The 22,943-nt window shown below is 38.5% G+C and overlaps 1 long non-coding RNA gene across 1 annotated transcript in view; it reads right to left on the minus strand.

Annotated features, from left to right (window-relative positions):
• The window catches only part of LOC132660785 (uncharacterized), a 493,076-nt gene that overhangs the window by 276 nt on the left and 469,857 nt on the right, over positions 1-22,943 (minus strand). The window lies entirely within an intron of this gene.

The raw sequence follows: 22,943 nt of genomic DNA on the forward strand, positions 1-22,943 counted from the left end.
CCAGCCCTTTCCCTGCACTGCTGGATGTGGTATCTAGACTCTTGGAACGTCCTGCCTCATAAAAGTGTCTTTGTTCAGCAGGGGGCCTTGGCCACTTGGCAGTCTAACCATGTGGTTAATGATGGGGGCTTTGGGGCCTCCCGTGTCTGCTCTACTTCTGGAACGCCTGGAAACTAAAGGTCACTCAGATGTGCAGTCAACCATGGATCCAATAACAATTTTGGACACCACAGCTCGGGTGAGCTGACCTGGGTGGCAATACTCTGTGAATACTGTTACTCACAGATTCCAGAAAATAACACCTTCCAATGAGTTCTGTGAGTCATTCTACAGAATTATCAAAACTCAGCCTGTTTTGGGGAACCACTTAGACATGCAATTGATGTTAGAAGTGAAGGAGGTCTTGTGGATTCCATGGGCTCCTTCGCTCCTCTCTGTTGAGTACTGGAGGGCTCAGGGCCTCATTCCTGGTCCCCTTTTGCTAGGTATGCAGGCTGGGTTGATGATTTCAGAGTCCTAGACTTTCAAGCACCATCCAAAATCTGTATCTCTAGCCCCAAATTTGCCAAGGATTTCAGGATAAATGATAAGCCTCATATGTAACATGCATGCTTTTATGAATGTGAGTTGCTCTAAACCTCTTTTTATTACCTCTCCCCACCCTGTTTCTCATTAATCAGCATAATAGTAGCTAAGTGCAACCACCCGTTTGCTCAGACTAATACCTAGGAATTATTCTTGATTCATTTCTTCCCTTTGCTCACTCTTCAGAGCCCATCAGCAAGTGCTAACATCCAGCTCATATGCAAAGGGATGACCACCCTGCTTGTGAAAACACTGTACTACTTCTGGATTGGTTGATAAACACCCACTGCTCTAAACAAGACCCCCTTTTTTTACCCTCTACAATTTGACCCAGTCTTCTGGCCTTCTATATAATTACCTCCCCAACTTTCCACAACCCAGCACCTAAAGGGTTAATGACTGCAAGAGCCCCCCCGCCCCCTAACCCCCCAGGACCTGACCTTGTTCTAGCTCTTTGACCAGCTACAGTTATGGTTGCTTGGTGTTTGTTCCAGCTGTGTTTCAGAATGGTTTTCTCTTGAGCAGTTCCCATGGCATCTTTTGGGACAACTCAGACTTGATTATGCCACTCTCGCACCTGCTGGTTTGCTGCATCTCCCACCAAATCATCATGCTTCCCTGAGAAGGCCCTCTTTTCCAACACATCCTTGGCAGAAGTGGCCAAGTCGGGAGACAGGAGGTCAGGAGACAGAGTGCCTGATAGCCACAATGGCACCTTAGCAAGTACATGCCTAATGGCCATCTGGCACCCTGGGATTATGATCGCATGCTTCAGGGCGTTGGTCTTGGAACCATTCCATGTACGTGGCTTATTATTTGAATTAAAGCCTTCCTGGGACTTTTTTTCTCTATAAAGTACCCAGGAGAAACCTGTAGAGTAGGTAGGGTAGTCCTAAAGGCAGTGAGTAGCAGGGGACCACAGGCTCTCGTGGGCACTGGTGGTCTACACAAAGTTGGTAGGTGTGGCCCTCTGTCTCTATGGATTTGCCTTTGCTGGACCATTTTTATCACCGGAATAATACAGCATATGCCCTTCTGTGTTTGGCTCCTCTCATATTTTCAAGGTTCGTTAGTATTTTAGCACGTATCAGAACTTCTTTTTATGACTGAATCATATTCTATTGTAGGAATATGCCCATTTAAAACAATCCTTTCATCAGTTGGTGGATATTTGGGTTGTTCTAACTTTTTGGCTAATATGTAAAATGCTGCTCTGACGTTTGGTTGCACATGTTTGCTGGAACTATGTTTTTCAATTCTCTTCGTTTTGTAGATTCTCTTAGTTTGGCAGGAAGGCTTGAAATCAAGAAGTGTAAAGCCCATAACTTTGTTGTTTTTCAAAAATGTTTTCACTGTTGTGGATCCTTTGTATTCTCGTGTGAATGTCAGGGTCAGATTACCATTCTGCAAAAAAGGCAGGGAGTTTTCACGGGGATAAGGTTTAAACTGTAGATGAATTTGAATATCATGTCTATTTTAAAAAATATTTAGACTTCTAATCCATGAACACACGATGTCTTTCCATTTATCTAGGTTTTTCGTTTCTCTCATTTCTTTCAAAGGTTGCTGTCATTTCCATTGTACAGGTTTTTCATTCCTTCTATTAAATTCATTCTGCACTAGGGGCGCCTGGGTGGCGCAGTCGGTTAAGCCTCCGACTTCAGCCAGGTCACGATCTCGCGGTCCGTGAGTTCGAGCCCCGCATCAGGCTCTGGGCCGATGGCTCGGAGCCTGGAGCCTGTTTCCGATTCTGTGTCTCCCTCTCTCTCTGCCCCTCCCCCGTTCATGCTCTGTCTCTCTCTGTCCCAAAAATAAATAAAAAACGTTGAAAAAAAAAAAATTAAAAAAAAAAATAAATTCATTCTGCACTATTTTATTCTTCTTTTTTATACTATTGCAAATTGAATTGTTTTCTTTGTTTTTTTTCTTTACATTATTCATTGCAAGTGTGTAGAAAAATAACTGGTTTTGTAGATCAACTGTCTTTCTGCAGCCAAACTGAACTCGTGCATTAGGTCTATCAAGGTGTGTGTGTGTGTGTGTGTGTGTGTGTGTGAATTCCTTAAGGTTTTAAATTCAAGACAAGGGCATTTGGAAATAGTTATGGTTTTATTTCCTCTTTTCAACATAGAAAACACAATTTTTTTTTGCCTAAGTACCTTAGTAAAACCCTCCAGTGCAGTGTTGAAGAGAAATACTGTCTTGTTTTATTCTTGATCTCAGAAAAAAGAACTCTTTTGTCTTTTGCTGGGTTTTGTCAATTAACTTTTCTGTGCTTATTAAGATGATCATGTGGGTTTTGTATTTTATTTTATTGATGATGAATGTTGATTGATTTTCATATACTGAACCAATCCTGTGATGCTGTTGTAGTTTTCTTTTCATGGGATGTCTTTGCTTGGTTTTGGAATTAAAATAATACTAGCCTCCTAGAATGAGTTGTGAAGGGATCCATTTTCCTCTGTTTTTGAAAGAGTTGGTGAAAAGTTGTCCTTAGTTCTTTGAACATTTGGCTGAATTCACCAGTGAAGCCACCTGATGTGGGGATTTTCTTTGTGGGAGTTGCAATTTTATGATTGCTAATCCAGTCTCTTTACTTGTTGTAAATCCATGCACATTTTCTCTTTCTTCTGGATTCTGATTCATTAGAGTGTGTCTTTTTAGGAATTTATTTCATTTAGGTTATCTAACTTGTTGGCATACAACTGGTCATAGTATTTTCTTACAATCCCTTTTTATTTAAGACCTACAGTTTTTCCTCCTCTTTCATTTTACTAATTTGTCTTTATTTTATCCCCACTTGTCTTGTTAAAAGTTGGCCAATGTTGCCAATGTTTTGATAGAACAAACTTTTGGTTTTGATCGTTTCCCCTATTTTTCTAGTGTCTGTTTCATTTATTTCTGGTCTAATCTTTATTATTTTCTTCCTTCTGCTTGGTATGGGTTTAATTTGCTGTTCTTTTTCTAGCTCTTAAGGCCAAATGTTCTGTTATTGATTTGAGATTGTTTTTTTTTTCTGTTTTAATACAGGCATTCACAGCTATGCATTTCCTCCTAAGCATTGCAGTCCATCAATTTTGTTATGTTGTGTTTTTGTTTTCACTCATATCAGAGTGCTTTCTCTTTCTTGGCTAAATAGGTTTTTGTTTAAATTCTAGTTAGTTAACATATAGCATAATATTAGTTTTAGGAGCAGAATTGAGTGATTCATCACTTACATATAACACCCGGGGCTCATCCCAACGAGTGCCCTCCTTTGTTCCCATCACTCATCTAGTCCATCTCCCACCCACCTCCCCTCCGGCAACCCTCAGCTTGTTCTCTATAATTAAGAGGGTTTTATGGCTTGCCTCTCTCTCTCACTCTCTCTCTTTCATATCACAGTCCTTTCTAATTTTTCTTTCTTCTGTGACTCATTGGCTATGTAAGAGTGTGTTGTTAATTTCCACATATTTTGGAGTCAGTCAAATTTCCTTCTGTTATGGATTTATAATTTCATCTTATTCTGGATGGAGAACACACTTTGCATGATTTCAATATTTTCACATTTGTTGAGAGCTGTTTTATAGCCTGACATATGATCGACCTCAGAGGATGTCCCTGTGCACTTGAGAAGATGTGCATTCTGCTCTTAGGGGGTCCTTCAATGGCTGCAACAAAATCTCTAGAATAAAAACCCAAACACTACTCCATGGTCTATTAGGTTCTATATGTTCTGCACTCTGCTTACATCTCTGCCTCATTATATAAATTCTTTCCCTTTCCTGCTAGTGTCCCCTGAGTTTAGCCTCATTTCTGTTTCTTCAATACCCCCAAATTCCCATCTCCACCTCTTTACACATGCTGTTCCCTCCAGCTAGAACATCAAAACATAAACCAATGAACAATATTCCATGTGCTATGCATTTCGATAATAGTTTCACATATTTTGTCTAAACAATGTTTTATAGTCCTGGCTTTACATATGGGAAAACTGAGGCCCAAAGAGGCTACTGTACTCATCCAAAGCACATAGATAACAACATTCTGGAAAACACTGCAGAATTAACTATTTTTGTTGTAAATTGCCTAATGTCTCTTATCTACTATATCACACAGCCACCATTCAAACCTCATGTGTCTGATTCCAGAGTCCAGACATTTTGCCTCTGTGCTATTTTGCAACATGAGAATGACTGTCAAAGGAAATGATACATGCAATTCATATTTGTGCAATTTAAACCTTCAACATTCTAAACTGCATGTTGCTATAATGGGCAGAGTGATGGGGAGGGGTAGGTTGTGAGAGAGAGAGATATTCTTATTCTACATCTCAACTTCTGTTTTAAACATCATTTGTCCCTTAGATTTTATGCTAGCACCAAATTTATACACACACATATATAGTTAATAACTATAAATAACGTAATTATAATACATACATTATATATTACTTACATATAAGTATATAATGTAAATAAATAAATATATACACACAAAAAATATGCTTTTCTCTGATAAACACTTTGTACACTATTCTCATTGTCTCAAATGCCATTGTCAAAATGGAGGAAATCTGTGCTTATTCTGTTTTTTTAGAAGTATATTTTATCATGGTAATAACACTTAACAGGAGATCTACCTCACTGAGAAAGTTTTAAGTGTATGCTACTGTTAATGACAGCAACAATGTTGTACAACAAATTTCTAGAAATTATTCACCTTGCAGCCCCTGGCAACAAGCATTCTACTCTGATTCTATTAGATTACTTTAGATGCCTCATGTAAGTGGGATCATGCAATATATGTCCTTCTGTTGTTTCCTTATTTTACTTAGCACGATGTCCTCAAGGCTCCCATGATTTTACATATTGCAAAATTCCCTTCTTTCTTTTTTTTTCTTTAAAAAAAAAAAAACTCCTGCAGAGCTCAGGCCCCCTAAATTAGCTAGTTTTATTTTTATTCTTTCTCTGTTTCATTAAGACATAATTGACATATAGCACTTTTTAGGTTTAAGTTGCACAGCATAATGTCTTGTCACTTATATTGTGAAATGATTATCGCAATGGTTGGTTAACAACCATCATCTCATATAGATAAAAAGCAGAAAAATAATAATAATGTGTTTTTCCTTGTGATGAGAACTGTTAGGACCTATTCACTTGACAACTTTCAAATATACCATATGGCAGCGTTAACCATGACCTTCATGCCATACGTTGTATCCCCAGTACCTACTTATCTTTTAACTGGAAGTTTGTACCTTGGACATCCTTCATGCAACTTCCCTCTCTCCGGATCTCAGCCTCTGGTAACCACAAATCTGGTCCTTTTTCTGAGTTTCTTTTTTTATTTTTTAGATGTCACGTGTGAGGAAAATCTTAAAATATTTGTCTCTCTCTAATGTATTTCAATTAGCATCATGCCCTCAAGACCCATCCATGTTGTTGCAGTTCTTCACAGCTCCAAGACACTAAATGTTAGCCCTCTTTGATCTATGGTTGTTATAAACACGTATGTGCATAAACATATTTATACACTTGTTATTATGAAAATTTACATGTAAGTATCCCTGCTAGTCTACATACTTTAGTTATTTCTCAACAGCAAGAAAATAACTTCCTTTTCACTTAAAAACCCTAGTTCTTCTTTCATTGCATGCACACAATAAAAATAAAATGCTCAAATTTAAAACATGAATTACCGCTTCGTCACCAGTTATGCACGATGTGGCAAATGACAGATTTCATGCTTGCCAAAAAAAGATCATTTTAGAAGAAGTGGTTTCAAATCTTTTTGTACCTCAGGTGTCTGGGATAAGCTGAGGAAAGATCTGAAACAACTTCCATGAAAAATGCACATTCATTCATTGATGTGTGGATATAACACACATACATGCATTCATATACTATATATGAAGATGTATACAATGTGTAGATACATATGATACATATATACATGCACTATACAACATACACATATACATATGCATATATGCATATAATATATGTATAATGTACATATATTAATAACATATATGTATATATCTAATCTCATCTTTTATGGTTTTATGGTTTCACAAACACTTTTAAGCTAATTTATGGGCACTCCTCAGTTCCTTTCGACCATATGTTAAGAAACCTAATCTGACCACCATCTTTTCTTTTCTATGGAACATTGCATTCTGGCAACTGGATTAAGGCTTGTGAACTACACTTTCCAAAACACCCTTCACTGCACGCTTGTGAGTGACAATAAAGGCAGTAATGTCAGGCCACTGCAGCCGATACAGTGATGGCCAGAGACAGCCTGTCCCATCCAACCCGCACTTACTTCACTGTTTTTCTGCCCCCAGCTGGTCTGCCCCCAAATTGGCCCTACTGACCAACAGGACACAAGGCCCCCCAGACGTGTCCTCGACCCCGAGACATGGCACTGAGACAACTTCCCCTAGGTTTTGCCACGTCTTCCCTCCCACGGTCCTACTTTGATGGCTCTACTTGGTAGGTTTCTCACATTTACCTGTGTGATCCATTTGAGCACCTGCGGAGGAGTGACTTAGTGACTTTTTCTCTGACCCTCCGACTCGCTCTTTCAGTTGTTCCTTTCCTTGAATAAACCACCAACTCCCACAATACTCAGTGTTCCGCTTCTCCAAGTAAATCCTGACAGATACGGTCCCCATAATTTTACTATTTCCTCTTTTATTTATAATGGGCTTTGTGTGGTGAAGCCTTGAAGAGATTTGATGCAAAAATATACTTAGGCTTCTCTTAGAGAAAGCAATTCTGCAAAGCTGAAAACGGGATACAGAAGGCAGGGTGGGAAGAAAGAAAATAGGCATTTTTTTCTTCCCAAAATCAAAATTTATGGCAGCCTTTAACTGAGGAAACGTTTTTTCAGCATCTTTTTCTTCTCTTCCAGGTGAATGTTACACGTACTCTGAAGGCTATTTCAAATGTCACCACTTTTAATGTTTGGAATGACTTCAGTTTGCAAACAGACACATCACAGGTATTAGTACTGAGTTCATCCTGACCTCACTGTAGTCACTGTATTATTTAATCGTAAGTAAAAAACAAAGAACATAGAATCAAATATAGCTATATTTACTGGCAAAATTACAATGAACATGAGGGTCTTACGTAAACGCACTGTAAAAATTGGCCTCATAATAATACCTCATGTTTCAATAGCATGTAATAGCAAGAGACCGTTCCTTAAAATGAGTAGACTTTTTCTAAATGAACCATTTAATTGCATTAGCAAGGACTAAAATTTGCTATTTTTCACATGAAATCAGGTCCATTTTTACTCTTTTCAATTTGTCTGTTAATGAGCTTGGAAAGCATTTTCCTTTTAGCAATTTGCTTCTAAAATCCTGTTCTGTCTTGACTTTTATGCTCTGTTGACCTACCTCTGATCTTAGGTTTTCCTGTATTTATCATTCCTTGTTTCAAAGAGGCTCTCATCATAGCCTTTGAACAGAAGCTTGCAACAATGGAATATGATCTATAACTATTATGTTAAAAGCTAATTGAAAAAAGAACTTGTTTTTTTACTTGTAATATGAAAAAAGTTGGTCATTAATGTTAACAATGCAAGTGTATTATTTATAATGTAATTAAAAATAGCACATTAATTGAAAATAGTACTATGCCCAAAGAAACCTTTTCTAATGAAATCTAGGATATAATGACAATAAAATGGAATTACAGACATGAAGCTTTTCAAACTTTTTCAAATAATTCCTTAAAAAAATGAATTCTCATCTCATAGACATGATTTTCCTTGAGCTGTTTTAATTTTTGTTCCCAAATTATCTAACTCAACTCTACATTTTTTACATTAATAGACAATTTCATGGAAAAAAATCATTCTTCTTATTATTCAGAAAATTTGAACCCTATTCTGATTACTTCATATAAGGCAAGACTAGAGTATATTTCCAAACTAAAATGACCCAAGAGAATTTGCTATGTTTTCCCTAGTTAATGTATAAAATATTGCCTTTTTGTGTTTTTCAATCTTAAAATTTTAATAATTAAATTTTTGTCTTAGATTTAAAAAAAAGGTTTTATATATATATATATATATATGTATATATGTATATATATATATGTATATACACACATACACACACACACATATATATAGGCAGTTATATAGGTTATATAACATATATATATATATATATATATATATATATATATATATATATATAAAGGTTATAAACCTTATATATAAACCTTTATATATATATATATATATAAACCTATATATAAACCTTATATATAAAAAGGTTATATATATATATATATATATATATATATATATATAGGCAGTTAACCTGAGAATTGATTTAACAACTTCTGAGTTCTAGAAGATATTCGATTCCTCAGAAGATTTATATAAATTTATTTTCTGTGTATGTTTGGAGGGCGGTGATGCATGGCATTTTGATTTATCTGCATAAATTACTATTACAAATAAGGACCAAAACCACAATAAAAAAATAAATGAATGGCACCTGTATTGATTTGCTAGGGCTTCTATAACAAAATACAACAGGCTGGGTGGTTTAAACAACATAAATTTATCTTCTCACAGTTTTGGAAGTTCCACATCCAAACTCAAGGTATTTACAGGTGTGGTTTCTCCTGTGGCCTCTCTTCCTTGGCTCACCACCTTGCTGTGTCCCCACATGGCCTTTTCTTTGTGCATGGACATCCCTAATGTCTCTCTGTGTCCAGATTTCCTCTTGTGACAAGGACACCATCATACTGATCTCGGACCCAAATCGGATGACCTAATTGAACCTTAATTACCTTATCTCCAAATACAGTCACATTCTGAGGCACTAGAAGTTATGGCAGCCTATTACAACCCAGTGATTTCTTAATCTTGACTGTGTAACAGTATTATCTTAGTAACTGTAAAAACATGCAGATTCCCACCCCTATTGAGACCTATTATATTAGAATCTTTGTAATTGGGATCTGGCTATCTCCCGGCACATGGTCACCCAGTACAGGGCATTATTATTGTCATTTTTAGCAGTAGTGGCAGTCGTAGAAAGCTTCATGATAATAGCAATATGTCTATCAGTGATGATGGAAGGCAGAACTTTCAAAGCTTAATTTGATCACTATGGGACAAACTTTAGGGGAGTTACATATTCAGGGGGCATTGCCAGGTAGCCACAAGGAGAATCTATGGTCCTTTGTTACTATAACAAGTTTCCACAAACTTAGCAGCTTAAAACCATGCTTATCAATGTCTTCCAGTTCTGGAGGTCACAAGGCCAGATGGATTTGGCTGCATTCTCTGTTTATGTCCTCACAAGGCCAGAATCATAAGGCAGTCCGGCTGGGTTCTTCTCTGGGAAATCTGAGGAATTATCTGTTTCCAAGTGCATTCAAGTCCTTGGCATAATCCATTGCCTTGTGGGAGTAAATCTGAGGTCCTTGTCATTTGGGGGCCACTTCCTGCTCCTAGAGGCCACCTCCCTCATTCCTTCTCCTGTGTCCTCCTCCCACTTCAAACCAGTGACAATGCACTAAGTTCTTCTGGGTTTTCTGTCTCTTCCAGATGCCTGCCCCTTCTGTCGCCAGCTGGGGAAACTTTCTGCTTTCACAGACTCCTGCCGTTAGGTTAGGCCCATCCAGACTCCCCATATTAAAGTGGACCATACAACACAACATAATCATAGGCACCCGTTCTCTGGATTTAGGGGTAACACCTTCAGGAGCCACCTTCAGAAACTTCTGTCGTCCACACTGACCTTAAGACAACCTCTTTTTTGGTCCAATTTTCAAATTCTTACAGAATCGTTAGTTTTATGACACTGAACTCTTTGATCTTTTTTTTTTAATCAATGAAGTTTCATATATAATAATGATATTTACTTCACATTACTGGATTCAGTGATACAATGAATGCAAAATCTTTGAGATCTGTGAAATAGGACATGCTAATACATGGTGATAGTTATTGCTACTGTTGCCATCGCTACAGTTTTTACTATCACGTAAGATCTTCTGGCCATGTTATTCATCATACAAATATAAATAAGCATTGTGTTGTACCTGGTGTCATTGTGTTGACTCAGAATCAACCACAGTTATGGTTTTGATATGTATCTTCTTGGTTACATTTTAATATTTTACTGATTTGGGGTAGTACATATCTAAAGCCCTTTTAAAATTTTTGGAAATGTTACTGGCAAATTTTCTTTTTGATTCATTGGACACTAAGTTTCAATATCTCTCCAAATTAAAAAAGCAGAAGTCTAGTAGAAAACATATTTTTTGTGATGAGAGTATAAAGAAGTATTTTTTTAAACATGATATTAAAAGCACACATTGCAAAATAAAACAATGATAAATTAGGCTAAATCTAAATAAAATATCTTATACAATAGTATAAAGTTCAAAAACAAGGGTCAGACTACAAGATATTTGAAACACCTGTAGCAGCCAATGGAAGACCATCACAAATCAATAAAAACAAATAAGCAAATAACACACTAGAAGAAAATGGGCAAATATGTGAATAGTAGATTCTGTTAAGTTTGGTGGTGAAGAATTAAATGTTCAATTTGGAGTTACTGGCACTGTAATTAGGTCTTCATTGAGACATACAACCATAATCCCCTCTCTGGAAGCCAGTCCTCTGGGATGGGGCTATGTCTCTCATAGGGATGTGGGTCTCCAAAGACATTAGCATCAGTTCATCTACCAGAGTGTAGCAAACTTTCCTGTGAGGCATCATTATTAAAAATGTGTTATTATATAAATTAGTTGAGAGCAACATCCTCAGAAGTTAGGGTCCAGAAAGACAAGGCTTTTCTGTTGTTGTTGTTGTTATTGTTGTTTCATGGAAAATGAAATCAGGAATCTCTCGCTTTTCAGTAGCCTAGAGTATATTGGTCATGGAGTCTTTTGAATGGTTGGTAATGGGCAGCAGAAAGAAAAAAGTACTCTTACAAAAAAAAAAATATGGAGATGCGACAGAGATGCTCTTACAATTTAGCTTAAGGCAGGCTCTCTGTAGAGAAAATATTGATTTGCTGTTCCTTGCTTCTACTTTGAATTAACTATGGTTTTCACCGTAAACCCATTCTAGCCACCATGGTGGGCTAGCAAGTGGTGGGGGCAACATAGATCACTTAGCTCTTAAAAAGTCTAATTTGGGGGCAGGAAGCCTACTAAAGCTAAACTGTGTTCTAAAGAATTAATGGCAACACACTACATACATCTTCGTATACTTTGCTGTACCTATTATTGAGTCTTACAAAAAGGATGTGCTGGATAAAAGTCAATTGAATAAAGGACTTGATGAATTAGTGAATGAGTGATAAAAGAACAATTAATGGGAGTAGTGAATCGCTTCTTAGTAGTCTAAATTACTAGATTTAGTCTCAAAGGACATGAAGTGGCCATCTGTTTCAAGTGTCTCGATTTAAAGAGGATACTGGTGACTGCGGGAAGTCTCCGACTGCCTTCACCCCTGCCCCAGTGTCGACCAACCAACTCATGTGATCAGAAAAGTCATTCCTTGCATTCAATTTATCTCTGTCAGGCCTTCAGAATTTTGCTTCTTTGTGAAAGCAGGGGAAGAACTGGTTAATATATTATCTTGTTAGTAATTTGTGTTCTTTTATAGCAGCAGTAGCCGTTAGCAGCAGTTAGTGGTAGCAGGCAGTAGGTAGCAATAGGAAGGAACAGTGTAACAGTTAGTCGCATTGCAAGCTAAGGTTTGGCCACTGCTGTTGTTGCTTTAAGGAAATACACAGATTGTCAAAGAAGCTGAAAGCTCAGTGCAGCCAGTATATACGGCCCAGGCAATGAAGCCATGTCTGAGAACACAGTGAGGCCACAGGGGGAGATACCAGGATGGCCTCTGCTCCCCAGTACTATCAGGATACCCTCAATATTTTGGTGGCATTTCTCATTATCAGATCATAAAAGTAACAATACTGCATCCCTGGCTGAACAGGCTGAATGCTAAAAAACCTCAGAACACACCCCTGAAAAAGCTGTGACACAAAGAAAAACGCTAGAAGCATTTAACTACAAGTAATTTTTTAACACCATGTCTGTCTTATCACGTGGTATTAGTTCTCAGAACAGAAATAAGGTCTAATAAATTTTCTTGAACTAAAATTTCTTGGAATGAGCTATAGGGAAATGAATATTTCTTTGAGGTAAATTCAGACTAGGCTAGTTGCATCAGTAAATCTGACAAATATTTTATTTCTAAAGCAGAGGCAATGGATGTTTCTTTGCTGCTTAGATTCCTCAGAATGAATAATATGCTTAGATTTAAAGCATTCTTAAAAAACTTAGTCACACACACAAAATTGGTGGGATTTTGAATATACTGCTGATTTTTAAAAACCAGTATTAACCAATTTATGTCAACATTGAGTTTAAAAGGTTAGCTACAAGAGATAATTACTTGCTTACAATATTCCCAGGAAAAGTCAACAGGAAATCATTTTTCTGGTCTTCAGGAAGCAGGGAAAAGCCCTCTATCTAATAATGTTAGAACAGGTGAAGGAAACAGTCTTCTGCTAAAAGGTGATGCAGTATTTTAGCTCACTTTCCACCGGAAATAACATTTTGGAAAACACTCAGTCTCTCAGTGGTTCTTTCTTTGGACAAAAAGTCAAGGGAAGTCTTTGGACAAAAAGTATGCTATTCTGTGGGCAATAGCATACAAGCTACAGGGACTACTCAAGCGCTCAGTTTCTCAACTGCTAGAGTCAAGGAAAGGAGTATAAGTCATACATACAAATAATTGGCTCATGTGCCCTCTGTGTTATAGAAGAGGAGGGTGATGAGAGGGTCCTCACGTGACAAAACAAAATGCAATCTCCATCTAACTACCAAGAGCATTTTTCACAGAACTAGAACAAATAATGGTAAAATGTGTATGGAACCCGCAGAAGACCCCAAATAACCAAAGCCATCTTGAGAAAAAATAAAGCTGGAGACATCACAATTCCAGATTTCATGATATACTATAAAGCTGTGGTAATCAGAAAAGCATTGAACTGGCACAAAAATAGACACATGGATCTGTGGAAGAGAATACAGAGGCCAGAAATAAACCCATGCTTATATGCTTAATTAATGTACAACAAAGGAGGGAAGTACATACAATGGGGAAAAGACAGTCTATTCAACAAATGGTGGTGGGAGAACTGGATAGCCACATGTGAAAGAATGAAACTGCACCACGTTCTTATGCCATACATAAAAATAATCTCAAAATGGATTAAAGACCTGAATATAAGCCCGAAACTGTAAAACTCCTAGGAGAAAACATGGGCTGCAGTCTCTTGGACATTAACTATAGAAACATTTTTCTAGTTATGTCCTAAGGCAAGGAAAACAAAGCAAAATTAAACCATTAGAACTACACAAAAATAAAGAGTTTCTGCACAGTGAAGGAGATAATAATAAAAAAAGACAACTTACTGAATGGAAGAAGTTATTTTCTTTAAAAATTTTTTTCATGTTTATTTTTGAGAGACATGGATTGTGAGCAGAAGAGGGGCAGACACACACACACACACACAAGCACATGCATGCACATGCACTTACACACACACACACACACACACACACACACCCAACACACATAGAATCTGAAGCAGGCTGCAGGCTCTGAGCTGTCAGCAGAGTTAGACATGGGGCTCGAACTCACAAACCATTAGATCATGACCTGAGCCGAAGTCAGACACTTAACTCACTAAGCCATCGAGGCGCCCCAGAAGAAGTTATTTTTAAATGATATATCTAATAAGGGGTTAGTATCCAAAATTTCCCAAAATTTCCCAAATAATCCAATTAAAAATGGGCATAGAACATGAATAGATGTTTTTTGTTTTCCAAAGAGGACATAAAAGTGACTAACAGATACATGAAAAGATGCTCAATATCACTTATCATCAGGGAAATGCTAACCACAATGAGATATATTACCTCACAGCTGCCATAATGGCCAGAATGAAAAAGACCACGATATTACAAATGTTGGTCAGGATGTGGAGAGAAGGAGCTCTCATGCGCCGTTGGTGGGAATACAAACAGACTCAGCCATTGTGGAAAGTGGTATAGACACTCCTCTGAAAACTGAAAAATAGAACTACCCTACCATCCAATAAATTCCACTACTGGGTATCTACCCAAAGAAAACAAAAACACTTATTTGAAAACATAGATGCACCCCTGTGTTTATTGGAGCATTATTCACAATAGCCAAGACAGGACAACAACCCAATTGTCTGCTGATAGATGAATGAATAAGAAAAATGTATATATCTATATCAAATGCATCTATACTATCTCTGTATTATCTCTATCTCTCTGCCTCTCTCTTTCTCTCTCTCTCTCTCTCTCTCCCCATTTCTCTATATCTAGGTATCTAGATATTATGGAATACTACTCAGCCACAAAAAAGGATGCAATCTTGCCATTTGCAACAACATGGATGGAGCTAGAGAGCATTATGCAAAGTGAAATAAGTTCCTATGATTTCACTCATATGTGGAATTTAAAAAACAAAACAAATAAAAAATAAGAGACCAACAACTAGACTCTCACATACAGAGAATACACTGATGGTTACCAGAGCGGGGGGGAATGGGTTAAGAGCACACTTCTCATGATGAGCGCTGAGTAATGTAAAGAATTGACAAATCACTAAATTGTACCCCCAAAACTGATATAACACTATGGGGAAAAAAAGTTATAAGAATATAAATTTGCATACATTTATAAAAACACACATGTACTGAATCACACACACACACACACACACACACACACAGTTATGTCAATGTTCAATGTGAAATTAAGCAGTGGATACAGGCACATAAGCAACTGTCTTTATGCCACCCTGAAAAATGATGGCATTTAGTTCTCTGAGTGTGTTTGGGCTGTGCCAACAAAGTCTCCTAGCTCAGAGATGAGAATTTGGGCAATGAGAGATGTTTAAATGTAGTGATCACCCAATTTACTTCTCCTGGTTAAAAGTCTCTCAGAAGCACCCAGGAGCTGTAACTTAGCAGAGAGGTTTTGGAAGGAAGAGATGGGGCTTCCTGCCAGACCGCACTAGAGTTGTCTGTATTCATTAAAAACAGACAGAATGCTACTTAAATATCACAGCTCCGGGAATTGTGATGGTTTTTACATCTGTGTTCCCATTAACCCTTGCCGTAAATCTATTATGAAGGGATTATTCTTCTAAATTTACAGAAGATGAATCCGAGAGAGATAAATAATTAGTGAGTAGCAATATTCACATTTGAACTCAGGTCTGTGAAATGAGGCCACTTTTTAAAGGTCTATATTGCCTACAAATACAGACTACTATTAAAGAACAGAAGGCATAGCAATCCAACTCTTGGTAGTCAGGAACACCTTTTCAGAGGTACCAACATCTACCTTAGGACACAATGACCACAGCAGTTAAGGAACCAGCGGGAATGAAAGGAGAAGATTGTGCATAGGGCAACAGTTTACGCTAAATCCCACAGGTGAGCAAGGCCACTGGGACTTGTCAGAATTGCTGGAACTTCATCACAACTGGATGCTCCTGGTACGATAGCCAATAGCGGTATCCTAACAGGCCCTTCTGGCTCATGTCAAATAGGAGGCTGTTTGATGTAAAAGAAACAGGGACTTATTAGCAGATGCTAGGTTGGCAATATTAGGACCAATGTCCAACCACCATACCCAGTGATGGAAAAGAACTAGCAGTCCTCTAAGAGCGCTTGGTTTTATGAAAGTCCAAGGAACAGGAAAGAAAATAAATTTAGGTAAGTGATAGTGGGAGAGACCAGATGGCTTTTACGTCAATGACTATAGTGGTCAGCATTCATTCGGACCGAATTGCTGACCTTTCCAGATGCCTTGCAGCACAAAGGAAACAGGACAGCAGATGAAAGGAAGTGAAGACGATGACCCTTGCCAGGCATCCTTTACCCTGGCGCTGGTAAGGAGGCAACAGTTGCATAGGAATGGTAACTCCCAAGCTGTGGGAGAAACGGATGGCTGTTGAGTGAGGCCAGCATATATTCAGGATTGTTGAACACAGACATGAACTAGCTCTGACTGATCATCTGGGAATCATGTACGGTCAAGAGCTAAATTAATATGCTTTAATATACTCTTGCAGGAAATAATATGAAGATACCCATCACATTGTTTTTCCCATTCTTTAAAAAAAAAGACACCTGGGGGTAAGGGATGAAACCAGGTCTTTGAGTGATTTACACAGTATGACCTCTTTTTATCATACTTGGCTCAACCCTTTCAGAATGTTTTAACGACAGATCTCACTGTCCGTGGGTTCGAGCCCCGCATTGGGCTCTGTGCTGACGGCTCAGAGCCTGGAGCCTATTTCAGATTCTGTGTCTCCCTCTCTCTGACCCTCCCCCGTTCATGCTCTGTCTCTCTCTGTCTCAAAAATAAATAAACGTTAAAAAAAAAAAATTAAATGCCATAATGTTTAAGATACTGTTAAAGTTATTACAGTTCATCTACTTGGGGACTGTGCCCACTCTCTGTATAGGAGGTCATTCTGTATGTTTCTATCTTCATAAAGAAAAACATTTACATACATTAGAACACCATAGACTGTGTCTTAGAACTTGCTACACGTACATGACTATGTTTTAGGGACAGGAATATGGTGCCGAAACACGAATTTAATCAGTTTGGTTAAGGCTTCAATTGTTTACAATTCTGTGAGAAAATAAGTGGATGACCAGAAGAAAAGTTTCAATAAAATCACATTTCAGTTTTATGTAATGCTATCCTTTATCGAAAAGGTGATCACTGTTCCCCTTTTCCCCGTGCCCCCCTTATTTCATTTATAGGGTGGGGCCCAGAGTGAGAAGTTCACAGTACCATCCAGAGTTCTCTCTGCCACTGATGGAGGTCAAAGTTACAGATGTAGTCACAGTTTCTAGAAGCACAGCCTCACCAGGGAGAGCACACATAGGGTTGAGTTGAAAAATAAAAGCTGTACCACTAGTAATTCCTTCTTCAAATCACCAGTGGGTCCTGACAATCCTCGCTTCACTACGACAAGGGAGGCCTGAGGGAAGCATGACCTTTCAATGCACTTTTTAAAAAAATATTTTTATTATTTGAGAGAGCGCATGTGCGCATGAATGGGGAAGGGGCAGAGAGAGGAGATGGAAAGGGAGAACCCCAAGCAGGCTCTGTGCCATCAGCACAGAGACCCACAAGGGGCTCAATCCCATATACTGTGAGATCATGACCTGAGCTGAAATCAAGAGTGGGACACTTAACCAACTGAGCCGCCCAGGAGCCCCCAATGCACTTTTAGGACAGGCTCTCACATTTCCAATTTAGGTAAAAGGAGCCTCCACATGGTTCGGCCCAGCCCTTATTAGACCCTGACTGTCGCAGAACTGATAGGTCAACCCGATGACCGAAGCTTCCATTGGCTGTGGCTAGTCTCTTCCCTGGCTTGGCACCTGTCTCTTCCACCACTGATTGTGCCCAGGGGGCAGATGTGGATCTATTTAAAGAATGGGTGATAAGTAGAAGATAAAAACTAGAACTCAGTTTCCTGTCAAACCCTGCATTCTTAACCTCATTCCATCCATGGCAGTTTACTTAGCGTTTATGCAAGTTAATTCTAGATTCAGAAGTCAAATCTGTCTCTATTTTTAAAGGAAAGCTTTTGAAGGTTATCTATTAGTCTCCTTAGTAAAGAGTTAGCCTCTTGAATCAAATCAGCTGAAGTGCACAAAATTGACCCTTCACTGTTTTTAGAACTGTCACTTAGACAGAAGACCTCATTGACAAGTCATTCTAAGTGACTTTTGCCTCACCTTTCTTTGAGGCTCTTATCACATAGACACTGGTGCTATCAGCTGGGCTATTACGGGGATAACACATTGAAGTTGTAATAATTTCTAGTTTCCATTTAAAAAAAATACCCTCAGTCAAGTATGTGTTAGCCTTTTCCCTTCCACATGTAACTTCTGAGTTTAAAAACTCTTAGTTTATCTTAGCAATCTTCCTCCAGACCCTGTATACCCCTGGGCATAATACCTTACAACAGCTATAAACGCAGGGAGGCCATATCTCTGTATGATATATTAAAAACACAAACGGTGCGTTTGTGAAGCATATATGCAGAGACCGAGGCCATCGGTCTAAGAGAAATTGATCTCTGCTACTTTAGGAGGCTCCACTGCCTTGAAATATTTGGGGCTATTATAGACAAAAGCCCATTTTCCAAGTGCTGCAATTAGTGGCTTATGTGAACAGTGAACGAGTTCATGATGCAGGGCCAAGTGAGAACATTAGACCAGTACCGTTCTCCTGCAAGCATTGCTATGCTTTCTATCTCAACTTCCCTCCCTCACATTCTTGTGTTCCCGACTCCTGAGTCTTCCCAGATCCTGCCCCCACTACTACTTTGTAATCCAGCAAACGTCACCTCATGCGTAGCACACTATCTCTGCTTAGCACCACAGAAAACATACATTTGGAACCTGGTCTTGAAATATGAATGGTCTTCTAGGGGACACAGGAATTAACCAAACAAACCAATTAGAAAAGTCCTGAACATAACACAGTCAGAGGCAAGATTCATAGACTATCAATAAAATGGTTAATGGGGGTGCCTGGGTGGCTCAGTCGGTTCAGTGTCCGACTTCAGCTCAGGTGAAGATCTCGCGGTCCATGAGTTGGAGCCCCACGTTGGGCTCTGGGCTGATGGCTCAGAGCCTGGAGCCTGCTTCCGATTCTGTGTCTCCCTCTCTCTCTGCCCCTCCCCCGTTCATGCTCTGTCTCTCTCTGTCTCAAAAATAAATAAAAAATAAGAATAATAAAAAATACAAAAAATAAAATAAAATGGTTAATGAAGAATAAATTTGATGTCATTGTTGGCTGGTAATCTTCCAAAGGTATCTCAAAATTACTGAACGCAGCAATCTAAAGACGAGAGAGTCTGTCCAAGTCTATCGTGTGTCAAACACTTCAAGTCTCATCCTCTATGAAGGTCCGTCTTACATCAAAATCTGTATATATGTTTAAATCAGGATGAGGAAAGATCCTAACAAAGATACAGACGTGATGATGAACTCATGTACAAAAAGAGGTGCATTTGACAGCCTTGGTGGCTGTCGGGAATGACATAATAAAATCAGACTGATTTTCACAAAAGTGTTTTGAAAACAGTCTTGAAAACAGTCATATTGCATATCTGTCTTAAAAATTCACTTGCACTGTGGCACCTTCAAGGAACTGAGGTCTTAAGTAAGTGAAACCATTAACTTTTGTTCGACCCATCATTCTCCCAAATGACCATATAAACCATAACCTTCATCACATAAACAGTTACCTCTAGGACACAGGGTAAGAACTGAAGAACTGTGTACACCGAGCAGAACATAAGAAATCTAGAATGCCAGTGTAGAGTTAAATTTTTTTGTTCAACGGGCAAAATTATGGAATAGATTTTCAGTGATCTGGCTTAGATATTAAGAAAGCTCTTGTATGAGATGAACTGGAGGAAACAAAATTCCTGAAAAATTCCTGAAAATCCTAAAACCACTAACGAGATAATTGTAAGAATCTTTTTTTTTTTTTTTTGTAAACTATTGGATTAGGAGGTTAGCTTTGCAAATACAAGAGAGAAGTACCAGAGATATGGAAAAAAAAAATAAATGGTATCAAAAGAATAAGAGATATAGTAAAAACAAGATCACTGAAAAGGAGACTGTTAAAAAAAAAGAAGTGAAAGGAACAGAAATGAAGGCAACTCCCTGTGCGTGCTGTCCTGGCACAGGAGAAAAACCAGAAAAACGGTGCTTAGGCAAGGATGGGAAGACTCAGGCCTTAAGAACAGAAGGACTCCAAATAATGAGCCCAGGTTTCATTGTTGGTCTTGTGTCCCTGCATGAATCTCAACAATCAGCCTCATTATTTTACAGATGCACACAACAGTGACCCCATACGTAAGGTGATTAAAATAACCTCATAATTTTAAAGGAAAAAAAAAATCTTCCGAAAATGCAGTTTTATAGTATTCCTTCCACTCCTTAAAAACTACCTGAGGTGCATATAAAAATCCAAATTCATGGTCAGGGAGGGACCCAGGGAGCTCTTGTTTACGTTACAAGGATTGTTGTTTTTAGGCACGCTAAAGCGGATGGGTGACATGGGCGATGAACACGAGGTGATGTATGGAGATGTTGAATCACCAATTGTCCACCTGAGATTACTAGAACACTGTATGATAACTAAATGGGATTTAAATAAAAACTTAAAAAAAAATAAAGTTGGCAACATCTGCAGCATCTTTGAAGCCAGCATACAGGAAACTAGTTACTTCTGGAAGCGGTTTTGAAAATGTGCCTGGCTGACCTGAATGGCAGGGGGCGCCGGTGAGCAAGGGCCCTCAGGTGTTTCTCTGGGGAGAATCAGGCAGTCCAGCAGCTTGCGTCCACCCTTTCCGCTCTCCTCCTTTACTCAGGTCTAGTTGCCTCCCGGTTTGTTGGCCCCCCAACCCACGCTCTTCCTGTTTTCCTTGTGCAGGCATTTTCCCTATGAGGAGTCCTTGCGTGTGTAATTTCTCCTTGGTGTCTGCTTCTCAAGAGACCTGAACCAACACGGTTCCTGGCACCAGAGCACAAGCTCTGATGATCATGGCTTCCCTATTTGCTAATGACATCTGGTATATGTTTTCATAATACAAACAGCTGGGCTTCTTTAGGCTCATTGGTGTGGAACATGCAGTATAATTTTCTAGTAATAATGATAACAACACTTTACTGACTACATGTGATAGGCCAGCCAGTATACTAAGCGCTTTATATCCATTAGTATAATCAGGGGTGTGCTGGTAAACAGCCATAAAAAAACAAAAACAAAAACAAAAGACAAAAACAAAAAACCCTCCAGCTTTTTAAACAGTACTGCCAATCTTCGTGGTTTAACTACTTTCCCCGTTGCCAATTTCAAGCTATTAACAGGATTAACAATGAAGGGGCATAATATTTGAATATTTAACACTTGGCTCTTGAAAGTCAGTTGGAGCCTGCCTGAGCACACAAGATTAGTCTGCAATCCTCTTTATAATTTTTAAGGAAGGTTTTAAATCCCAAGTTTACTGTGGAAGACACTCAAGGAATGAAAGAAGTCAGACAACTTGCCCAAATCACAGGTTTGGGATTTGTAGCAGGTTTGAGAGGCCATTAATCTAGCCACTGACTAGGTTTACGTAGGTCTTTTGTTCTTTTTTTTAAATTGCAAGTCATAGCTAATTTAAGCCAAATAAAAGAAGAGGGGGAGGGTGTAGTGAAAAAAACTCAGACACATCTCACTGACTGCAAGATCAGTTTGGCTAGGCTGCAAAACGATACTCGGACTGCGGGCTTTGGGAGCTATCCTTGTCCTCACTGCTTGACATGGCAGGTGTAAATGGAGCCCTGAGCTTGTGAGATCACGTATCACATATAAAAATCACCCAGAGAGACTGGTTTTCTTTTCATTCTAAGGTCAGAGTCCCTAGGAAGAGACTCTGGCTGGCTCAGCTTAGGTTATGAGTGTACCCACCAGGGTCCGACGGATTGCATCCTATTTTTGAATAACAGGAGAAGTAAAATAGGAAAGGCTGTAAACTAGGCAGGTGATCCAGCTGGATCTTTACATGGCAAAGAAACGACATTATTAAATTATAAAAAAGTAATGGGTATTCGCAAGTTCATTTAAACATTATAACATTTTTAAAAAATAAATACAAACACCTAGGCAATATGATCTCTCTGGATTAGTTTTTAATTTATCACTCTTAGATTACTCCTGATTTTTATGAGTCTTGACAAAATCAAAGTCACTATGATTCCTTTATTCATGGGCAAGTCCAGCTTTAAAGGTAGATGGGGAGTATTCAGGCTGTGACTCTTTGAGCCAGCTACCATAGATTTCAAATCCCCTGATGCAGGCATGTATATTACGCATGTGTTGACTTCAAGGCTTCCATTTATATCGACCTTCATTCTCATGGTAGAAACTAGCCTAGCTACTTGCAACTTACCAAGTAAAAGCCCAGGAGTAGGAGTGGGGAGACAGGTTGACCACAAAACAAAAAATGGGATGCTCTAAACTGAGTCTCTTTTTGCTTGAGTATGTTTCATGTCTCTCTATATACTTTGTATCTTCAGCCAGCCCACATATATTTAATCCTATAGGGAAAAAACAATGTGTCTTTTCCATGGAAGAGAGGGAATTGTAATGATATTTATTTAAATAGAGAATAACAAAACTGTAAAAGATATAATTTCTATACAAGAAGCATACACATTAATAAAAGTCTAA

Source organism: Panthera onca, chromosome D1 (genome assembly GCF_046562875.1).
Source record: "Panthera onca isolate mPanOnc1 chromosome D1, mPanOnc1 haplotype 2, whole genome shotgun sequence".
Taxonomy (NCBI): domain Eukaryota; kingdom Metazoa; phylum Chordata; class Mammalia; order Carnivora; family Felidae; genus Panthera; species Panthera onca.